General features: G+C 42.0%; 1 long non-coding RNA gene across 2 annotated transcripts in view; it reads right to left on the bottom strand.

Annotated features, from left to right (window-relative positions):
- Positions 1–357: 357 nt before the first annotated feature.
- The window catches only part of LOC113905739, a 36,509-nt gene continuing 14,803 nt past the window's right edge, over positions 358–22,063 (bottom strand). Inside the window, exon 3 of one of the 2 annotated variants that reach the window (XR_003514724.1) lies at positions 358–1,771. This is a non-coding gene — a long non-coding RNA (uncharacterized LOC113905739). Of the gene's footprint in view, positions 1,772–14,196; positions 15,717–22,063 lie in introns of those variants that run through there. The other variant, XR_003514723.1, reaches the window with a different exon arrangement.

Raw genomic sequence — 22,063 nt, 5'->3', positions numbered from 1 at the left:
TCCCTCGTGGCTCAGCTGGTAAAGAATCTGCCTGCAATGTGGGAGACCTGGGTTCGATCCCTGGGTTGGGAAGATCCCCTGGAGAAGGGAAAGGCTATGTACTCCAGCATTCTGGCCCGGAGAATCCCATGGACTGTATAGTATATGGGGTCACAAAGAGTTGGACACAACTGAATGACTTTTACTTTTTACTTTCATACTTCAGCCAAGTATAGCAAAGTTGGATCTGATGTGAAGAGCCAACTCACTGGAAAAGATCCTGATGTTGGGAAAAATTAAAAGTAAAAAGAGAAGGGAGCAGCAGAGGATAAGATGGTTAGATAGCATCACTGAGTCAATGGACATGAATTTGACCAAATTCCGGGGTATAATGAAGGATAGGGAAGCCTAGCATGGTGTAATCCATGGGATTGGAAAGAGTCGAAGCAATTTAGCAACTGATCAACAATACAATAATCCCTTAAAAATTAGTGGAAAAGCTTTCAAATTGTTGCTTAGATTTTTGAGATGTTAATAATTATTTTTCAGTAGGTAATGCGCGCACAGAGGATCCAATTTAAAAGATTTTAAAAGCTATTATTAGCAGTATCGATTTTATCTCTTTATAGGCCATTAGTTACTTGGATAAAAAGTTTACTTTGTGTTTAAAGCAACCTCTGAGTGGAAACGCCGGTTAGCCTTTCTGATACTGTACCACCAGGGGCTGAAAGGCAGACCCTTCCATACAGCTGTGGAGTTGGCTGGCAGGTGAGATGTTGGCATCTGGATGCTGAGTAAGGCAAGAGTGACGGTGTTATCCCATCATACAGAATGGGTACCTGAGGCCTAGAAAGAAGATACTTTGCACAAGATCACTTAGTCACTGGTGGGGGACTTCCCTGGTCGTCCAGTGGTTAAGAATCTGCCTTGCAAGGCAGGGGACATGGGTTTGGTCCCTGCTCAGGGAACTAAGATCCCGTATGCCACAGGGAAACCAAGCTTATGTACTGCATCTAAGATCCAGCTGGGAAAGGCAGCTAAAACAAAAAAAGACACTGGTGGAACCCATCTGGGAAAGGCAGCTAGCCTCATTCTGCTGCTTCATTAGGCGCTTTATTTACCTTCTCGTCTTCTAGCCCAGGGCAGTTTCTCCGGACGTGCACTGCCCAGCCCTCCTACTAAATTGTCCAGGAGACTTGGATCCTTCGTTCCCTTTGGAGAGGAGTTTTAGGGCTCTACAGCACTAAAACTGGGCTCTTGCAGCCCAGTGCAGTCCAGAGGGACATGCACTGCCATCCTGGGGTCAGGACAGGCTCAGCACCTGCCTACAGAGGCAAGAAGTCTCCTCTGACAGATGCTTATGACAGTTTCAGGGCATAGTCAGGTTCTCTTCAGAGAGGAGAGCACGTTGGGATCTCGGGTTCCAAACAGGTCCCATTTCCTCAGGTTGATTGAATTCTCTCCATCACAGACTTCATCTCTGGGTCCCCGGAAGAGGGACTTGCAAGCTCAAGAATGTGCCCAGTTGAACTTGTTTTACTCTTCATAAAAGACTCAGAAGGGAAGTTGACTTTTTACCCATTGTCTCCTCGAAGCCATCAAAAGAATTATGAAATCATTTCCAGATCATGAATTAACGTTCAGCTCTTTCGCCCTCCTCTCCCATGGTGCAGAAGCCAGGCGGGCGGGTTTCCTCCTCTCTGTGCGAGCATCATGGCCAATGCAGGACTCTGCTGCCTTCCTCTCTGCACTGCTGTCTTCACCACACTCCATGCCCCAGGATCTGGTCCACCTGCACGAGTGGAGGAAACAAACCTGAAACACACGTGTAGGGACTGTCCCGCTGTGTCCAAATGAGAGAGACTGTAAAGACAGTGTGATGGGGCAAGTTTTGAGGTTGTAATTCTGCAGAAAGGCAAGTCCCCCAGGAGGCCAGGGGTTTACATCCCGAACTTCTGTCTCCCTCCGCAGCAGAACCACGTCCACGCACTGAATACACTGTCTTTATTGTGAGGGCTCCCGCCTTGCTCCAATCAACACGTTTCTTTAACCCCTTTAAGATGAACTTGTTAGAGGTGTCTCCACTGCCATGTGTTTCTAACTTCCTCTGATTAATTACGAGGCTTGGAAATGTGTGAGTGTGTTTCAGACACTGTGCTGTGGGTGATCGTGGCGCTGAGCAAGTTCACTTCTTCAATGTTTAATGCTGAACTATTTTCTACTCTTGAGGTAGATGGGGAGAAGGGGCTTTGCATAGCCATGAATGTGTATTTTCATCTCTACTACTTTCTGCCCTGTATACCTACTAACCTACTAATCTGCCCTGCTAACCTACTTGACTTCCTCCACCTTCAGCCAGATAGAAAAGTGAAAAGAGGCCAAGACACAGTGGGGGGTGGGGGGGTCATTGCTATTTAGGCAGGTACTGAAAGGAGGCGTTACTGAACTGTCCAGGAGACTTGGATCCTTCGTTCCCTTTGGAGAGGAAAATTTTAGGGCTCTGTGCCATGGTGATTTATCATAGATGGCAAAAATACTGGGTTGCCCCAAAGTTCACTCAGGTTTGTCCGTAAGATGTTATGGAAACACCTGAACGAATTTTTTGGCCAACCCACTATCTGTTGTCCAATGCAGTGCTAAGCTCTCTGCCTGCCTGTTCTGCAGAGCTATAAAGGGAAAAGCTTTCCCAGAGTTTTCTGGGAAAGGCCAGTGTACCCTGGCCAACTGAGCCTACGTTTAGGTGTTTCTCCGGTTCCCTAAATACCCATTTTCTGTCTGGCCTCCAGACGGCTAATCTAATCTACTTTATTTTGCTTCTCATAATTTCATTATTGGATGTAACCCTGTCCCAAAGTCTGGGCCTGTCGCGCCCGTGAAGCTTCTCCAATACCCTTTATAGTTCTTTCATTGATTCATTTACCCAATAAGTATTTGTCATCTCTGTGCTGGTTGCTGGTTATCCGAGGATGTAAAAGAGAAATATTTTCCCTTCATACCTTTGAAGTGTATTGTTCAACCTCACAGTTGTTTGTGGAACAAGAAATTGCAAACATGATGAGTGTGGTACTGATATACAGGGGGCTAAGGGAAAACATGGTGTGTGTGCACTCAGTCACTTCAGTCGTGTCAGACTCTATGACCCCATGGACTGTAGCCCACCGGGCTCCTCTGTCCATGGGATTCTCTAGGCATGAATACTGAAGTGGGTTTCCATGCCCTTTTCCAAGGAATCTTCCCGACCCAGGGATCACACCGCTGCCTCTTATACAGATTGCAAACGTGGTAAGTATGGTACAGATATGTAGGGGCCTAGGGGCCAAAGAGTCCAAAATTCAGTGCTTGGATGCAATCTCAAAAATGACAGAATGATCTCTGTTCGTTTCCAAGGCAAACCATTCAATATCACAGTAATCCAAGTCTATGCCCTGACCAGTAATGCTGAAGAAGCTGAAGTTGAACGGTTCTTTGAAGACCTACAAGACCTCTTAGAACTAACACCCAAAAAAGATGTCCTTTTATTATAGGGGACTGGAATGCAAATGTAGGAAGTCAAGAAACACCTAGGGTAACAGGTAAATTTGGCCTTGGAATACGGAATGAAGCAGGGCAAAGGCTAATAGAGTTCTGCCAAGAGAATGCACTGGTCATAGCAAACACCCTCTTCCTACAACACAAGAGAAGACTCTACACATGGACATCACCAGATGGTCAACACTGAAATCAGATTGATTATATTCTTTGCAGCCAAAGATGGAGAAGCTCTATACAGTTAGCAAAAACAAGACCAGAAGCTGACTGTGGCTCAGATCATGAACTCCTTATTGCCTAATTCAGACTTAAATTGAAGAAAGTAGGGAAAAACACTATACTGTTCAGGTATTACCTAAATCAAATTCCTTATGATTATAAAGTGGAAGTGAGAAATAGATTTAAGGGACTAGATCTGATAGATAGAGTGCCTGATGAACTATGGACCGAGGTTCATGATATTGTACAGGACGCAGGGATCAAGACCATCCCCATGGCAAAGAAATGCAAAAAAGCAAAATGGCTGTCTGGGGAGGCCTCACAAATAGCTGTGAAAAGAAGAAAAGTGAAAAGCAAAGGAGAAAAGGAAAGATATAAGCATCTGAATGCAGAGTTCCAAAGAATAGCAAGGAGATAAGAAAGCCTTCTTCAGCAATCAATGCAAAGAAATAGAGGAAAACAACAGAATGGGAAAGACTAGAGATCTCTTCAAGAAAATTAGAGATATCAAGGGAATATTTCATGCAAACATGGGCTCGATAAAGGACAGAAATGGTATGGACCTAACAGAAGCAGAAGATATTAAGAGGTGGCAAGAATACACAGAAGAACTGTACAAAAAATATCTTCACGACCAAGATAATCAAGATGGTATGATCACTCACCTAGAGCCAGACATCCTGGAATGTGAAGTCAAGTGGGCCTTAGAAAGCATCACTATGAACAAAGCTAGTGGAGGTGATGGAATCCTAGTTGAGCTATTTCAAATCCTGAAAGATGATGCTGTGAAAGTGCTACACTCAATATGCCAGCAAATTTGGAAAACTCAGCAGTGGCCACAGACTGAAAAAGGTCAGTTTTCATTCCAATCCCAAAGAAAGGCAATGCCAAAGAATGCTCAAACTACCGCACAATTGCACTCATCTCACACGCTAGTAAAGTAATGCTCAAAATTCTCCAAGCCAGGCTTCAGCAATACATGAAGTGTGAACTTCCAGATGTTCAAGCTGGTTTTAGAAAGGGCAGAGGAACCAGATATCAAATTGCCAACATCTGCTGGATCATCAAAAAAGCAAGAGAGGTCCAGAAAAACATCTATTTCTGCTGTATTGACTATGCCAAAGCCTTTGACTGTGTGGATCACAATAAACTGTGGAACATTCTTCAAGAGATTGGAATACCAGACCACCTGACCTGCCTCTTGAGAAACCTGTATGCAGGTCAGGAAGCAACAGTTAGAACTGGACATGGAACAACAGACTGGTTCCAAATAGGAAAAGGAGTACGTCAAGGCTGTATATTGTCATCCTGCTTATTTAACTTACATGCAGAGGACATCATGAGAAACGCTGGGCTGAAGGGAGCACAAGCTGGAATCAAGATTGCCGAGAGAAATATCAATAACCTCAGATATGCAGATGACACCACCCTTATGGCAGAAAGTGAAGAGGAACTAAAAAGCCTGTTGATGAAAGTGAAAGAGGAGAGTGAAAAAGTTGGCTTAAAGCTCAACATTCAGAAAATGAAGATCATGGCATCTGGTCCCATCACTTCATGGGAAATAGATGGGGAAATAGTGGAAATAGTGTCAGACTTTATTTTTGGGGGCTCCAAAATCACTGCAGATGATGATTGCAGCCATGAAATTAAAAGACACTTACTCCTTGGAAGAAAAGTTATGACCAGCCTAGAAAGCATATTCAAAAGCAGAGACATTACTTTGCCAACAAAGGTCCATCTAGTCAAGGCTATGGTTTTTCCAGTAGTCATGTATGGATGTGAGAGTTGGACTGTGAAGAAAGCTGAGCGCTGAAGAATTGATGCTTTTGAACTGTGGTGTTGGAGAAGACTCTTGAGAGTCCCTTGGACTGCAAGGAGATCCAACCAGTCCATTCTAAAGGAGATCAATCCTGGGTGTTCTTTGGAAGGACTGATGCTAAAGCTGAAACTCCAATACTTTGGCCACCTCATGAGAAGAGTTGGCTCATTGGAAAAGACTCTAATGCTGGGAGGGATTGGGGGCAGGTGGAGAAGGGGACAACAGAGGATGAGATGGCTGGATGGTATCAACGACTCAATGGACCTGAGTTTGAGTGAACTCCAGAAGTTGGTGATTGACAGGGAGGCCTGGCATGCTGCAGTCCATGGGGTCACAAAGAGTCAGACACGACTTAGCGACTGAACTGAACTGAACTGAACTGAGGGGTCAAATAGATGGGGAAACGGTGGAAACCGTGGCTGACTTTATTTTTCTGGGCTCAAAAATCACTGCAAATGGTGACTGCAGCCGTGAAATTAAAAGACATTTGCTCCTTGGAAGGAAAGTTATGACTAACCTAGACAGCATATTAAAAAGCAGAGACATTACTTTGCCAACAAAGGTCCATCTAGTCAAAGCTATGGTTTTTCCAGTGGTCATGTATGCATGTGAGAGTTGGACTATAAAGAAAGCTGAGTGCCAAAGAGTTGATGCTTTTGAACTGTGATGTTGGAGAAGACTCTTGAGAGTCCCTTGGACTGCAAGGAGATTCAGCCAGTCCATCCTAAAGGAGATCAGTTCTGGGTGTTCATTGGAGGGACTAATGTTGAAGCTGAAGCTCCAATACTTTGCCTACCTGATGTGGAGAACTGATTCATTTGAAAAGACCCTGATGCTGGGAAAGATTGAGGGCAGGTGGAGAAGGGGACAACAGAGGATGAGATGGTTGGATGGCATCACCAACACAATGGACGTAGGTTTGGGAGGACTCCAGGAGTTGGTGAGGGACAGGGAGGCCTGGCGTGCTGCGGTTCATGGGGTCACAAAGTGTCGGACACAACTGAGTGACTGAACTGAACTGGAGGGACACATCAGAAGACACTTAATCCAGAATGCAGATGAATCAGGAATGGCCCCCCTGACAAGATCCCGTTTACCTTAAAAGAAAAGCATGAACTCACAAGAGTGCAGGTAGATAGGAGTCATGTGTGTGAAAGTTTTGAGGTAGAAAGGAGAAAGTGTATTGAAGGTAACAGAAGGCCGGTGTGGTTAGGATAGAATAATAGCCAGTATTAATTTGGCATTTGATGTACAAGGCCATGTTCAAAGCAGTTGACACATTTCAATTTTTTTTTTAACCTTCACATTAAGTCTTTGATAAGGTAATTGAGAACACAGAGGAGTTAAGTAACTTTCCCAGGGTCACACAGCTAGGACATAACATAACTGGGATATAAGCCAAGACAGCCTGGCTCCAATCCCTGCCCTCTGAACACAGCATCAAACTTCAGAGATAGCATAGGGAGGGCAGATGAGGACCATATCACACCATTCAGGAAGAGGAGACAGAAGATTGCAAGTCAATGTAGACCACACTGAAAGTTCAGTACAGCACCTAGGTCTGCTACATACTAATTTCAATCCTTTTCTCCATATGAAAATTGGGGAATCCTCTTAGACTCTAGGGTTCCCAGGTGGCCTAGTGGTAAGAATCTGCCTGCCAATGCAGGTGATGTAAGAAAGGTGGCTTTGTTCCCTGGCTCAGGAAGATTCCCTGCAGTAGGAAATGGCAGCCTACTCCAGTATTCTTGCCTGGAAAATTCCATGGACAGAGGAGCCTGGTGGGCCACAGTCCACGGGGTCGCAAGGAGTCTGACACAACTGAGCGTGCACACACTGAGAATCCAGCTCCAGGTTACACACTGGAGAAATAGAGGAAGCAGTCCAATTAGTCCAAGGGCTAATAATTCCCTTCCCCCATAACTTTGAGGCAAAGAAGAGGTTTGTGTGGGATGGAGAGCTGAAGGATTCACACAGCAAGGTTCACGTGAAGTGGCCTGCAGAATCATTAGGGTCTAGATGAAAAAAAACCCAAAACCAATGGAATGGTTGTCCATGCCTTTTAATTCTTTTGTTTTTTTCAGCATGCACTTATCATGTATCTTCTCCCTGCCTGATTTTCTGCTAGAAGCTGAAGCTAGGGCAGTGAATTGGACAAGTGAAATAGAAACCAGCATGAGCAGGGGGACGGGATGCATGTGAGAAAGTCTGTGACTGTGGGTGACAAAGAAGAGACTAGCTGGCACCCAAGGGTCATGGGGAAAGTTAATTGGAGCTGGGCTTCGGAGATGGGAAATGAGGACAGGGAGATAAAGCAAGTGATTGTTCAAGGTTCTATCAGTGTTGAATGGGATTTCTCTTCTTCCTAACTGATAATGAGAAGCCCTCACTAGTTCTTGGGTAGGAAAGAAAAGCAATTTGTTTCTAGAATGCTTTGTCTGGCAGCTCTGCACAGGCCACACTGGATAGCAAAGAGACCCAAATGTTAGTACAATGTTAGGGTGGGCAGGAGAAGCGAGGAACAGAGAAGTAGATCTGAATGCCATTTACTGTTTTTAACATTTTTTGAATGATTTTTTTGAAGTAGAGCTGATTTACAATATTTTATTAGTTTCAGGGGTACCACATAGTGATTCAATAATTTTGTAGATTACACTCCATTTAAAGTTATAAAATATTGGCTGTATTCCTGGTTTTATAAAATGTATCTTTGTAGCTTATTTATCCTACACAGAGCAGTTTTGATCCGTTAGTTTCCTGCCCATATCTCGCCCCTCCCCTGCCCTATCCCATTTATTTAAAATGGTCTTTTAAAAACTACCTTATTTTATAGTCGAGAATAGTTGGTTAACAATGTTGTGTTAGTTTCAGGTGTGCAGCAAAGCAATTCAGTTAGACATGTATCTGTTCTTTTTCAAAATCTTTCCCCATTTAGGTTATTTAAAAATATTGGGTAGAGTTCCCTGTGCTGTACAGAAGGTCCTTGTTGATGATCTATTTTATATACAGTAAGTGTGCAGATGCTAATTCCTAATTTATCCCTTCTCCCCTACCCTTTCCCTTTGGTAACTCTTAAGTTCATTTTTGAATTCACTGACTCTGTTCTTGTTTTGTAAATAACTTCATTTGTATCATTTTTTAGATTCCACATATAAGTGATATCATATGATATGTCTTTGTCTGACTTCATTTAGTATGATACTCTCTAGGTTCATCCATGGTGCTGCAAATGGCATTATTTCGTTTTTATGACTGAGTACTATTCCTTTGTATATATGTACCACATCTTAATCCATTCATGTGTGAATGGATTTAGACTGTTCCCATGTCTTGGCTACTGTAAATAGTGCTGCTCTGAACATTAGGGTGCATTTATCTTTTTGAATTAGAATTTTCATCTTTTCTGGATATATGTCCAAGAGTGGTAACTCTATTTTTAGTTTAAGGAACCTCCATAGTGGCTGTACCAACTTATATTCCTACCAACAGTGTAGCAGGGCTCCTTTTTCTCCACACCCTCTCCAGCACTTATTGTTTGTAGACTTTTTGATGATGGCCATTCTGACTGTGTAAGGTGAGATACCTCATTGCTGTTTTGCTTTGCACTTCTCTAATAATTAGTGATGTTGAGCACCTTTTCATGTGCTTTTTGGCCTTCTGTATGTCTTTGGAGAAATGTCTGTTTAGATCTTCTGCCCCTTTTTTGATTGGGTTGCCTGTTAAATATCATTTACTCTTATTTCTCACTTTTCTTACATACTCTTTAAAATTGTAAATTAGGTTGTCCTCTCATACTTGGAAATCAAGGGTAAACCAGCTTCTCTTGGTCTCTAAAAGTAGACAAGATTTCTGGTTGATAGCTCGGATCAGTTTTATTAACCCAAAACTACCTCTCAACTTGGCACCTCTTCAGCCAGAAACAAACATATTATTCACCCTGGATTGTCCTGAAAGGGGTAAGAGAAATGAGTGTAATTTAAGGAGACGGTCCTTAATTAAAGGAGCCACTTGGTAAACTTCAATGGCTGCCTTGTTTTGGCTAGGCAATTTTTTTAAATTTTAATATACTTTTCCAAATCTTCTTGTTTGTTGGAGAGTTTATCATAGTTGGCTTTTACCTGGTAAATTTTTATTTAATCTGTGGCGGATGCTGTGTCAGGTTGACCGGATTTCAGGATAGGCATTGTATCCTCCTGCCAAAGCAGTGAATGCAGCCCGTTGTGTGGTGAGTTCTCAGCGTGACACAGTACCCAGGATTTCAGTGCAGCCAGAGGGGTGAATAGGGTAGATTTTTTTATTTGCATGCACAAAGTCTCCCTCCTCCAACTACCCCTCTGAGTGGGCTTTCCTCCACTCCACATGTATATTTTCACTATTAACCTAATGTCACACATTTTGTCGGTTACCATTATATTATGTGTGGGTAGAGGTGCTGTAGCAATGAGTGACTGCTGCATGTAGTCAAACAGACCAATCCAGAATGATCATATGATTTTAGTGAACACCCTGCATCACCACTTACCACTTGCAGAACTGAGGGAGTGTCTGTGTGTGTATACACACACACACACACACATACAAAATCTGGTTTCGCCCCCAACATTTTTTCCCCTGTGGCATTGCAGAACTCTGGAACCGAAAGGAATTTACAGATGGGAAAGTTTATCTGCATTATTTAAAGACAAAGAAACTGAGGCCTAGACAGGAAAGGGGGCCAGATGCCACAGGCCACAGAGCTAGTAAGGAAGTTCAGGGATTGGAATACAGATTTCCAGATCCTGGCCTCTCTGTGTATCTCACCATGTTAAATCCTCATACTTGATTCTTAAAGAAACATGGATCTTCAAGACTGGAGACCCATGTGAAAAAGCACATGAAAAGATACTCAACATCACTAATTATTAGAGAACTGTGACTTCCCTGGTGGCTCAGATGGTAAAGCGTCTGCCTACAATGCAGAAGACCTGGGTTCGATCCCTGGGTTGGGAAGATCCCCTGGAGAAGGAAATGGCAACCCACTCCAGTGTTCTTGCCTGGAAAATTCCATGGACAGAGGAGCCTGGTAGGCTACAGTCCATGGGGTCGCAAAGAGTCAGACATGACTGAGCGACTTCACTTCACTTTGCAAATCAAAACTACGATGAGGTATCACCTTACACTAGTCAGAATGGCCATCATTAAAAGTCTACAAATGATAGATGCTGGAGAGGATATGGAGAAAAGGGAACTCTCCTACACTCTTGGTGACTTACAGTGTTGAAAAAAAAACTCATTAATTTAGAAGTTATCTGCAAAGATATGCCTTGAACTCAGGTCTCTGGACTCCCAGACCAGAGCCATTTAACTGTTCTGTAGTAGAGGTATTGAGTGCTGTTTAGATGTACTTGGAAATGCATAGTGAAAATAGTTTAAAAAATTCCCTGAACCCTATACCCTGTAGTTCTTGGCCTGTTCAAGCCCTGACCTCATCATCTGATTGCTGTCTGTATTTTTCTTAAACATGTTGAGGAACTGTAGAGAAGTGGCTTAGAGTGTGCTGAGACAGCCCACTGATTTGATATTATAACACTTCCAGTCAACAGAGTTAATTACTTCAAATGTGCAGCTTAAGTGTATCCATTGAATGAGATCAGAATAAGTTCCTGGAAATCAGGCTTTGATAATGAGAGCTTTGCAAGGCAAGAGCCACAGTGAAGGGGAAGCAGCGCAGTGGGGTTCTAATATCTTGGTACCACATTGCCCCTGTCAGGGTTGACTGGAAGGGAAGTGGGTATCTTGTCCTACCCTCTTTGACCTGCTCATTATAGAAGTCCCCTAGTATTTCCAAGTAGGAGCTACACAGGGCTGCCCACTTCAGAATCCTGTCCCCCATGGGTTGTCTTCCCATGGCAACCCTCTGTATGCTGGACTGTTCTTCTCTACCTACCCTCAGTACACCTTCTTCCACCCCCGCTGGCCTGTTTTGGGTTCCAGGTCTATCTTCTGCTCTCCTTTATGATGGTCAGGGGTCTCACTCACTGGTCTATTTGAGGACACTACTGTTAAAATATGGAGAATTTATCATTTGTGGGATCTGCAACTCTGTCAGTCAGCTAGGGCTGCCATAAGTATATATAATACTTTAAACTGGGTGACTTAAACAAAATAAATTTGTTTTCCCATAGTTCTGGAGGCTGAAAGTCCAAGATCAAGGTGCTGGCAGGGTGGACTTATCCTGGGGGTTCTCCCTTTAACTTGCAGAAGGTCACCTTCTTGTAGTATCTTTACATGGCTAAAATTTCTCTGTGCACAGGCATCCCTGGTGTCTGTCTCCTCTTATAAGGACACCAGTCATATTGGATTAGGGCCTGGCTCTTATGACCTCATTTAACCTTAGTTGTCTCCCTAAAGCTCTCACTTCCAATACAGCCGTACTGGGGATTAAGTACTATAACCTGTGAATTTTGAAGAGGCAAGACTGAGTCCATAACAGGACCACAGGTAGGTTCCTCTCTAATAGAGATGTCCGCAGCCTTATCTCAGAGCAGTAACTCTCTGACTGTGTATGTCATCTCCAGAGGCAAGTGAGGAATGTGATGTGGACAGAGACCTCTACCCCTGTATACACATCTCCAAGGCTGCCTACAAATACAGCCAGATCTGAACAATTAAAGATCTGCATTCCAAATCTGCAGGTGATAGACAAGTTGAATGATAAAACCTCCTGCCCAGGTGGCATTTTCAGTAGGCTCAGAGAAATACCAAAGGGATGCGCCCAGAGTCCTCACCAGTTAGCCAGTTTCATTTTGTTTGAGGACTTGGATTTCATTTTAATTATTTAATTTTGGAATGTAGGGAGATGTATTATATATGGGTTAGTTATATATAAATGTGAGTGTTATGTATCTATGGAAATATGTTTTTTCACTCTAAGCTTTGAGAAGGTTACAGAAAGTTCATATGTTAGACTAGATGTTAGAAACCAAGGTCACCACAGTCAGGGGTATCATTGTGCATCATGAGGCCACTGACTATGCAAGTGAGCCAGGCATCTGCATTAGGCACCAGTAATAATGATAATAGTTGACTGTGAACAAACCATGATTTTTATGTCTTCACTGTGACTCTGTGAGGGTGGTGTTCTATAGAACAGGAAATGAGGCGTACTTTGCTCAGGGTCAGACAACTACTAAGTGTGGCAGGAGTACCTGTCTGATAATGAAATGCAGGTATTGTGCTCACTCTGAATAAAACACAAATACTTAGTGATGAAAAACAGGGCAAGGAACTTTCCTGGCACTCCAGTGATTAGGATTTCACCCTCTAATGCAGGGGGCTGGGTTCCATCCCTGGTTGGAGAGCTAAGATCCCACATGCCCTAGTAGCCAAAAATAAAAACATAAAACAGAAGCAATATTGTAAAAAAAATCAATAAAGACTTAAAAAAAAAAAAAGAAAAGCAGGGATAATCCATGTTGTTGTCTCAGTGTTGCAGCATTTGAAAGATTGAGGTGATTGGTTGGAGGATAAGTTGCTGGAGAAACCCCAAAGAGACGTGACCTGAGCCAAACCTTGAAACATAAATAAAATTCAGAGAGGAACAGAGGTGGGGAAAGAGAGTATGCTAAATCAGAAGCATGTGCTGAGTCACTTCAGTCATGTCCAACTCTGCGATGCCATGGACTGTAGCCCACCAGGCTCCCTTGGTCCATGGGATTCTGCAGGCAAGAATACTGGAGTGGGTTGCCATTTCCTTCTCCAGGGGATCTTCCTGACCCAGGGATCATACCTGAGTCTTCTATGGCTCCTGTATTGCAGGCAGATTCCTTACCACTGAGCCACCGGGGAAGCAGAACTGGAGGCAGAAATGGCAAATTGAGTGGAGAGAACCAGAAGACTTTCTGGCAAGACTTTATGTAAAGGTTTGGAAATACAAATGAAGAGAGGCTGTGTTCCTATTTGTCAAGACAGACTCTGGACTCCACCTTGAAGGGGAAGCAAAGCTTGTGTTGAATCTCAGAGTGGCTTGGATCTAGACTGGTCAGTTTTCACAGACAGCAGTTCACCTGCATCCGAGAAGTGAGCTTTTTAGTCAATATGTAGGAATTTGTCTATTGAAACTGTTTTAATAGCAAATAGCCACTAGCCCTTCTGCTTACTGAAAAATAATAAATGTCAGGAACATAAAAAAAAAATTTCTGTAGCTTTTTGTAGCTTTGCTGTTTCATGGGTGCAGATGGACTTGAATGGAATTGTTGTTTATTTGTGCCACAGTCTGAGTGAAAGTGTGAACCAGAAAAAACATTCTACACAATCATTCATCTTACGTTCTCAGTAAAAAACATGCTTCGTGTTGTCAGTTCAGATTTTGAGACTCCGATGACACAGGCTCAATTACCTTGAAGTCATTGAATTCTCATCCATTAGATGAAGATGTATATGAAGATGACCTCAGAATTCATTACTTTCCAACATATGTGTCCTCTTTCTTCATGGATTTACATGATCCACCACTTTAGTTATGTCAGTGGAGGTATCAGTGTGTTTCCAACCAAAGGCAGCTTCTTACACATTTCTGGATCTCTTATATATAGATCTAAATGCTCACATTGCCTTTTTCCTAAACTAGATTTCTCTTCTCTTAGGAGATGAAGTAATAGAGAACAGAGGACTTTGGTGAGAACTTTTATTACACAGTAATTTTAAATTTAAGAAATTGTTTCACAGAGATGGTATCAGAAGTAACAGGAATAAGTTGTTGTGGAAGTGAGAGCATTACCACTATGATATCGGATGTGAGGATAGTAGACAGCCAGAGGAGGGAAAGCTGGCTGGGAAATTCTCAAAATTCCAGTCCGTAGGGTAAATCTTTAAGGGAGGGGTGCTTGGAGACAGTAGGCTTTGTGATGGAATCATGTTAAACCAGCATGTCCTCAAACTGTCATTCTATAAAATGGACAAAACCCAATTTCTCATATCATCAAATGTCATTTTCTGAGCACCACTTCCTGTGTCAGGGAAGGGAAATATCAAGGAACATAAGTGAATGGTCCCAGTCTAGGAGATCATGGTTTACTTCTGGAGGCTTAGACCTAACTCAAGCATAACTGACATACAATACATAGCAATTTATAGGAAATCCTAAACCATCACCCAGAACCCAGCAGTTTGCAAATAATGCTGTGCATCAGAATCAGCTGGGGGCTTGTAAAAGGACAGAGTCTCAGGCTGTATTCCTGGAAATTCTGAGTTGGAGCCTTTGCTTCTCGGTTGGTTTTTGTTTTTTAACAAGCTCCAAGTCCATTAAAGACTGCTGGTGAAGACAATAAGGGTATGGGGGAGTGGGGTGGACAATCACTTTGGACTGGGGCATAATGGAAACTGCACCCCCCGCCCACCCCCAGCACTGAGCACAGAGGTGGAAGATACAGGTTCATAGAGCTGAGGGTATATGCATGTGGAGACAATCGGGGTGGAGTGAGGGGGTTTAATAGGAGGTGGTGTCCACTGGGTAAATGCCTGGATGGCCTGTGGACTAACTCCACTCTGTGAGAGCAGGAAGAGAAGACTGGCTTGGTTCTTTCAGACAGGGATCTTGATGGTCTGGCAAGGCTAGTGGAAGGGAGGAGAAAGTAGGTATTGGATCTTTTATTGGGCACGCGCCTGGTAAAGCCCCTTGGGAGAAAGAGGAGGGTGGGTGGGTGCCTATGTCTTTTTCCCTTCCTGTCTGCTCAGTGAAGCTAACTGATCTCTAGCACAATGTACTAGGTGTACATTAAACAAAACACTAAGATTAGCCAATCCACTTACCTCCCCCAAAGGAGCTCGCTCACCCAGAGGAAGCCTGACAAATGACCACGTAAAATATTATGCTTTTAAGAAGGTCCCTTATATCTCAGAGAGTCAATAGTCCATTATGTCAGTTCCCATCCACTGGCTTCTTTCTCAGCTATTTATATTTCCATTTAGTTGAAGCATAGGCAAAGCTCACCAAGGCCCAGAAAATTAGAGTTATCAGAGCCTCGTTAGTTATCTCTTCTACAACCATCTATCTTTTTCATTCCACCCACTCTGGGCCCAGCAGTTTGGCTCCTGCTTTCACTTCCTTTTGAGACTTTCCAGTGTGAGGTCCTGCTTTTTCCAATGTCTCCACTGCTGATCCTTTGACTATATCTTTTCCTCTTCTGTTCTTCTGGTATTTGTTTTTTTCATGGGGAGAAGAGAAGAGAAAAATGAAGACTTGGTGAGAGAAAACGTTTTCTGTACCGGTTTTCCTGCATTCTGTTGTCTTCTCTGTTTTTTTTTTTTTTTCCTTCAAATTTAAATTTATTTAATTGGAGGCTAATTACTTTACAATATTGTATTGGTTTTGCCATACATCAACATGAATCTGCCACAAGTGTACACATGTTCCCAATCCTGAACCCCCCTCCCACCTCCCTCCCCATACAATCCCTCTCGGTCATCCCAGTGCACAAGCCCCAAGCATTCTGTTTCCTGCATCGAACCTGGACTGGCGATTTGTTTCTTATATGATATTATACATGTTTCAATGCCAGTCTCCCAAATCATCCCACCCTCACCCTCTCCCACAGAGTCCAAAAGACTGTTCTGTACATCTGTGTCTCTTTTGCTGTCTCGCATACAGGGTTATCCTTACCATCTTTCTAAATTCCATATATATGCATTAGTATACTGTATCGGTGTTTTTCTTTCTGGCTTACTTCACTCTGTATAATCGGCTCCAGTTTTATCCACCTCATTAGAACTGATTCAAATGTATTCTTTTTAATGGCTGAGTAATACTCCATTGTGTATATGTACCACAGCTTTCTTATCCATTCATCTGCTGATGGGCATCTAGGTTGCTTCCATGTCCTGGCTGTTATAAACAGTGCTGTGATGAACATTGGGGTACACGTGTCTCTTTCAATTCTGGTTTCCTCCGTGTGTATGCCCAGCAGTGGGATTGCTGGGTCATAAGGCAGTTCTATTTCCAGTTTTTCAAGGAATCTCCACACTGTTCTCCATAGTGACTGTACTAGTTTGCATTCCCACCAACAGTGTAAGAGGGTTCCCTTTTGTCCACACCCTCTCCAGCATTTATTGCTTGTAGACTTTTGGATCGCAGCCATTCTGACTGGCATGAAATGGTACCTCATAGTGGTTTTGATTTGCATTTCTCTGATAATGAGTGATGTTGAGCATCTTTTCATGTGTTTGTTAGCCATCTGTATGTCTTCTATGGAGAAATGTCTATTTAGCTCTTTGGCCCATTTTTTGATTGGGTCGTTTATTTTTCTGGAGTTGAGCTGCAGGAGTTGCTTGTATATTTTTGAGATTTTACTTCTCTGTTTATGTCCTATACCTTGCACACTCATTGGTCTGTGCGCTCAGTCATGTCTCACTCTTTGTGACCCCTGGACTATAGCCTGCCAGGCTCCTCTGTCCATGGACTTTTCCAGGCAAGAATTCTGGAGTGGGTAGCCATTTCCTTCTCCAGGCAGTCTTCCTGACCCAGGGATTGATTCCAGGTCTCCTGCATTGCAGGCAGAGTCTTTACCATCTGAGCTTCCAACGAAGTCCTCTTGCTGGCCTAATCTTCCTTAAACAGCTCTCAGAATCACAGGAGCTAGGACAGGTATATATTGACACTGAGATAAACTGCCTTGAAAAATAAAGTTAGGGAGTAAGAAGAAATACTTGAAAGGGGGAACTTACCATCACAAAGACAATCTGTTCCACTGTTGGACAGTGTGGATGGTTGAAAAAGTATTCCTCTGTTCAGTGCTATGAGGATGATCTCAGAACTGTCCAGCTATTTTTGCCTTCTGAAGTTACACAAAATATATCACCTTGTTCTTTTACAGTATAGAACTCTGTATGTATGTAGAATTTCCACACACATACATGTACACAATCATACATACACACACAGAGCCTCAAAGTCTTCTCTTTTCCAGCTAAGCACCTCTACTACTACTACTACTAAGTCGCTTCAGTCGTGTCTGACTCTGTGTGACCCCATGGACTGCAGCGTACCAGGCTCCCCCGTCCCTGGGATTCTCCAGGCAAGAACACTGGAGTGGGTTGCCATTTCCTTCTCCAATGCATGAAAGTGAAAAGTGAAAGTGAAGTCACTCAGTCGTGTCTGACTCCTAGCGACCCCATGGACTGCAGCCTACCAGGCTCCTCCATCCATGGGATTTTCCAGGCAACAGTACTGGAGTGGGGTGCCATTGCCTTCTCCCAAGCACCTCTAGTTCTTGCAATTATGACTCAACAATTTTCTTCTCACTTACTGTCCTTTTGACCAACTCGGGTCATAAAACTGACTGTAGAACTCAAGATACAGTCAGACCACACAAAAGGACTTTTCCTCCCTTTTATTGGGTACTGTGCTTTTGTTCAAACACCCTAGCTTACATTAGCATTTTGAAAGCCAGTGACACTGTTGATACCTATCATGCTTGCAGTCAACTAAGATCTATAGACTTGCAATCTAAGTTAAGGACTTGAAAGACATCTCTGTTCAATTTAATCTTGTGAGTTTGGCCCATATTGTCTTCTGGCAAGATCTTTCTAGATGATGATTCTTTCAGCAATGGCTCTCCTTCCTAACTTTATGTAATCTCCAATTTGATAAGAAAACTGTCAATTTTTTTCATAATATATTGTCGAGTATAATAAGTTAAAAACAGTTTTATAATGCAATCTTACTTTACTGAAAATACCTGTTATTTGTACAAAAACAATCTGGATGAAGATATACTAAAATGTTAACAGTCCTTATCTCTGATTATAAGACTTACAATTTTTAATTTTTGGTTATACCTTTGTCTGAGTTACTAACTTAGTTACTTTTAAAAGGAGTCCTTCTAACTGAAAAGACTGGTTTTGAATGTATGGTATCTATTGTTACCTAATTGCTGTGAGTTTCTTGAGTCTTTAACTTGACAAAGTTTCTTGAGAACAGGGAAGCTATGCTTCATAATCTCCCAAGGAGCTGGCACAAATCTTGACTGACTGGGTTTGCTTTTAAATTAACTTGTCCTTCCTCCAGTGCTGAAGACATGGCCTTTGGTTTGACTTTTCTCTCGTTTATATCAATGTCTTAAAATAATGGGAACACATGTTTTATCTACATCAACACTTAAGCAAATAAGGCTGATTCATTTACTGGTGAATGATTATTCGGTGGGTTAACAAATCTGTTTAGCCAATTGAAAGCCTATTATTTTGATTTACCATGGTTGGCTCATAATTCTACAATGTAAACATAAATAATGGAATAATTTTGGTGAGAGACTATTGGTGAACCCTCCAAGTACTGTTTTGTTGAGACCAGCACTGTGCTAAGAATTCCTACAAATGGAGATGAAGACAGGACTCTTGATGTCAACTCTGGGAGATGGTGAGGGACAGGGAGACCTGGCGTGCTGCAGTCCATGGGGTGACAAGGAGTCGGATGTGACGAGGCAACTGAGCAACAGCAGCAGTTGGTGAGGTAAGACTTCCAAGAGCAAAAAGGTGTCAGGATACATATTGGGACATTGATTGGTGTTTGATACTGTCTTTAGGTCATTACATTTCTCTCTTCAACAGAGCATTTGGTCAAGGAGAATGAGGGGTGAGAATAGGACTTTGTCCTCCAGTTGTAACCCCTAGAAGATAACAAACTGAAACTCATAGAAAAGTTATTCATATACATTTTTTTCTACATATTTGTTTTAGAAAAATGTAGAAATTATAATTTTTCTATTAGGTAGAAATAATTTACTATGGCCAAGTGATCCCCTCCCCTTCTCAGTCTTCCTTGCTCCCTGCATCCCACAGTGCTGTCCACTCTGTATCTCTGAGGCAGACTCGGTGGACCATGGTTCTTCCATCTCCCACTGCTTTCCCGTTATCTGGGGTCTCTGGGAAAGATGGGCTGAGAAGGTCCTTTGTCCTTCAGTAACCACACATAGTTTACATGGAAAATCTGACTCTGATAAGGCCCTGTGTGCTCACAAAAGGCAAAAACCATGAGGAGGTACTACAAAATTATCTAATTTATATATGTCATTAACTTGTAACCAATGCTTCACTCTTAAAGTCTGGTACCCCTCCTTAGGTAAGGATTTTTTTTCCCTTCATTCTTATCGACTTTTCTCATTCTTGAAAAGCCTAAAAACTGGCCTAGAAAATGAATGACTCTTTCCCTCTCTGCCTTTCTCTCTCTATTCTTCCTTCCCTCCCTTCCTCTTAGACTATAATTCTATTGAATCCTCCACACAACAAAGAAAAAGAAGAATTATTACCTTCTCTTTAAGTTTCAGATTTTTCACCTTTAAGAAGGAGAAGAAAATTCCCCAAATTTGCACAGCTAATGAGGGGCAGAGGCATGATTCAAAAAGAAATCTTTCTACTCCAAAGCTAGTATCAACCTCTTGACCAAATAATAGGTACCAGCAGGGCAGGTACTGGCCTCCATCTCTCTCCTTCTAGGACCTGATATAGATCTTGGCAGAGGATGATCACCAATAAATTTTCTTTGAATTGCATTTTAGTTTGGATCTCAGAACCCTGAGTTGGACAGAACCTCACACGTCACCCAATACCTTGCTCCCATAAGGCAGGGACGCACCTGCCAATCTGGAAGGAATGGGTCTTATTTAATTCTCCTTGCTTCTCTCATCACCCCTGAACAGCTCTTCAGGCCAGAGTCCTATACCATGGAGCATGCTGATTTGTCTTTTAACTAAATATTTTTTTTCATATAAATAAGATTAATATATTTTCATTATAGAAAATAAGCTCAGTAAAAAGAAAATTTTAAGCCATACAGATATTTTTAAACAAAAATGCAGTCATCTGATACAAACTTTTATAACCAATTCCTTCACTCAGCAATGTATTGTAAACATCTTGCAATGTTAATGATTATAGATGAATATCATCTTCTATGATCCCATAGCTTTGTGCTGGATGGATGGCTGGATAAATTATCAGTCATTAGCTAGTTCCTTGCAGATTAGATAACAACTCTTAAAACTTTCAAATAAATTGTTTCTAGATGATGTCATTCATCCAGAGATTTGCTAGCAGGAGTGCAAGAGTCACTCATTTCTCAAGTTTGCTTCACTTTAAGTCTAGGCCATACTATACATCTGCAATGGATCAGAGAAGAAGACATTTTTGTGTGTACATGGAAATATTACATTTAACTTGGTACACTGTAGCACAAAATGTATCAAATGGTTAAGAAAGTATAAACAGTTCAGATGTAAAACTCAGAATTAATTTAAAATGACATATATATAGAATCAGTTCCAAAAGCAACAGCCTATCATATATGAAAATATGTTTTAATGTGAGAAAAATGTATAAATAGTGTTCTAATATTATGATCAACAAGGTAATGCTTATTTAACTTATAGGAAATAATGTGTTTGTTAATTTAATGTTTTATATTTCCTTCTTCCTAGTTCTTTTGGGGGGAAATGATAAAATTGTTTTCTACCTATGAATTTTTGTGTATCAGACAAGATACAACATGAAAAACAAACAGAAGGCATTTAACACAGAGAGCTAGTTATAAAAGATGAAGAGACGAAATTGATGTTGATCCAATAGAGAGAACCATATGTACTACCAGAAACCACCAAAGAAGGATTGCTGACACCAAAGTTAGAATCATCAAAGCAATGAAGCCACTTCCACAGTTGCCACCAGATGCCAAAGAAGAAAAGGAGGGATAATAACAACTTTTCTCTACTCCTAGTATGTGGAACCCATTAGAAAGGGAGTTGCACCAAAGTCTGAGCAGTGTATGGACAGTCAGGTATGGGAATGACAGACAATAGATAAATAACTGACACTATTACCTTCCTACCACTTGGAAACACGGAGGAAGCTTCATATGGATCACAGCCTTGTCTGACCCAATGAAACTATGAGCCATCCAAGATGGATTGGTCATATTCAAGAGTTCTGATAAAACATAATCCACTGGAGAAGGGAAAGGCAAACCACCTCGGCATTCTTGTCTTGAGAACCCCATGGACAATATGAAAAGGCAAAAAGGACACTGAAAGATGAACTCTCCAGGTTGGTAGCTGCCCAATATGTTACTGGAGAAGAGTGAAGAAATAACTCCAGAAAGAATGAAGAGGCTAAGCCAAAGTGGAAACAATGCCCAGTTGTGGATGTGATTGGTGGTGAAAGTAAAGTCCGATGCTATAAAGAGCAATATTGCATAGGAACCTGTAATGTTAGGTCCATGAATCAATGTAAATTGGAAGTGGTCAATCAGAAGATGGCAAGAGTGAGCATTGACATTTTAGGAATCAGTGAACTAAAATGGACTGATATGGGTGAATTTAACTAGATGACCATTATATCTGCTACTGTGGGCAAGAATCCCTTAGAAGAAATGGAGTAGCCCTCATAGTCAACAACAGTGTGAAATACAGTACTTGGGTGCAATCTCAAAAACGACAGAATGATCTCTGTTCATTTCCAAGGCAAACCATTCAATATCACAGTAATCCAAGT

The sequence above is a fragment of the Bos indicus x Bos taurus genome, chromosome 15, assembly GCF_003369695.1.
Source record: "Bos indicus x Bos taurus breed Angus x Brahman F1 hybrid chromosome 15, Bos_hybrid_MaternalHap_v2.0, whole genome shotgun sequence".
NCBI lineage: Eukaryota > Metazoa > Chordata > Mammalia > Artiodactyla > Bovidae > Bos > Bos indicus x Bos taurus.
Note: the sequence above shows the minus strand (reverse complement) of the source record. Positions and strands in the feature narration are given on the sequence as shown.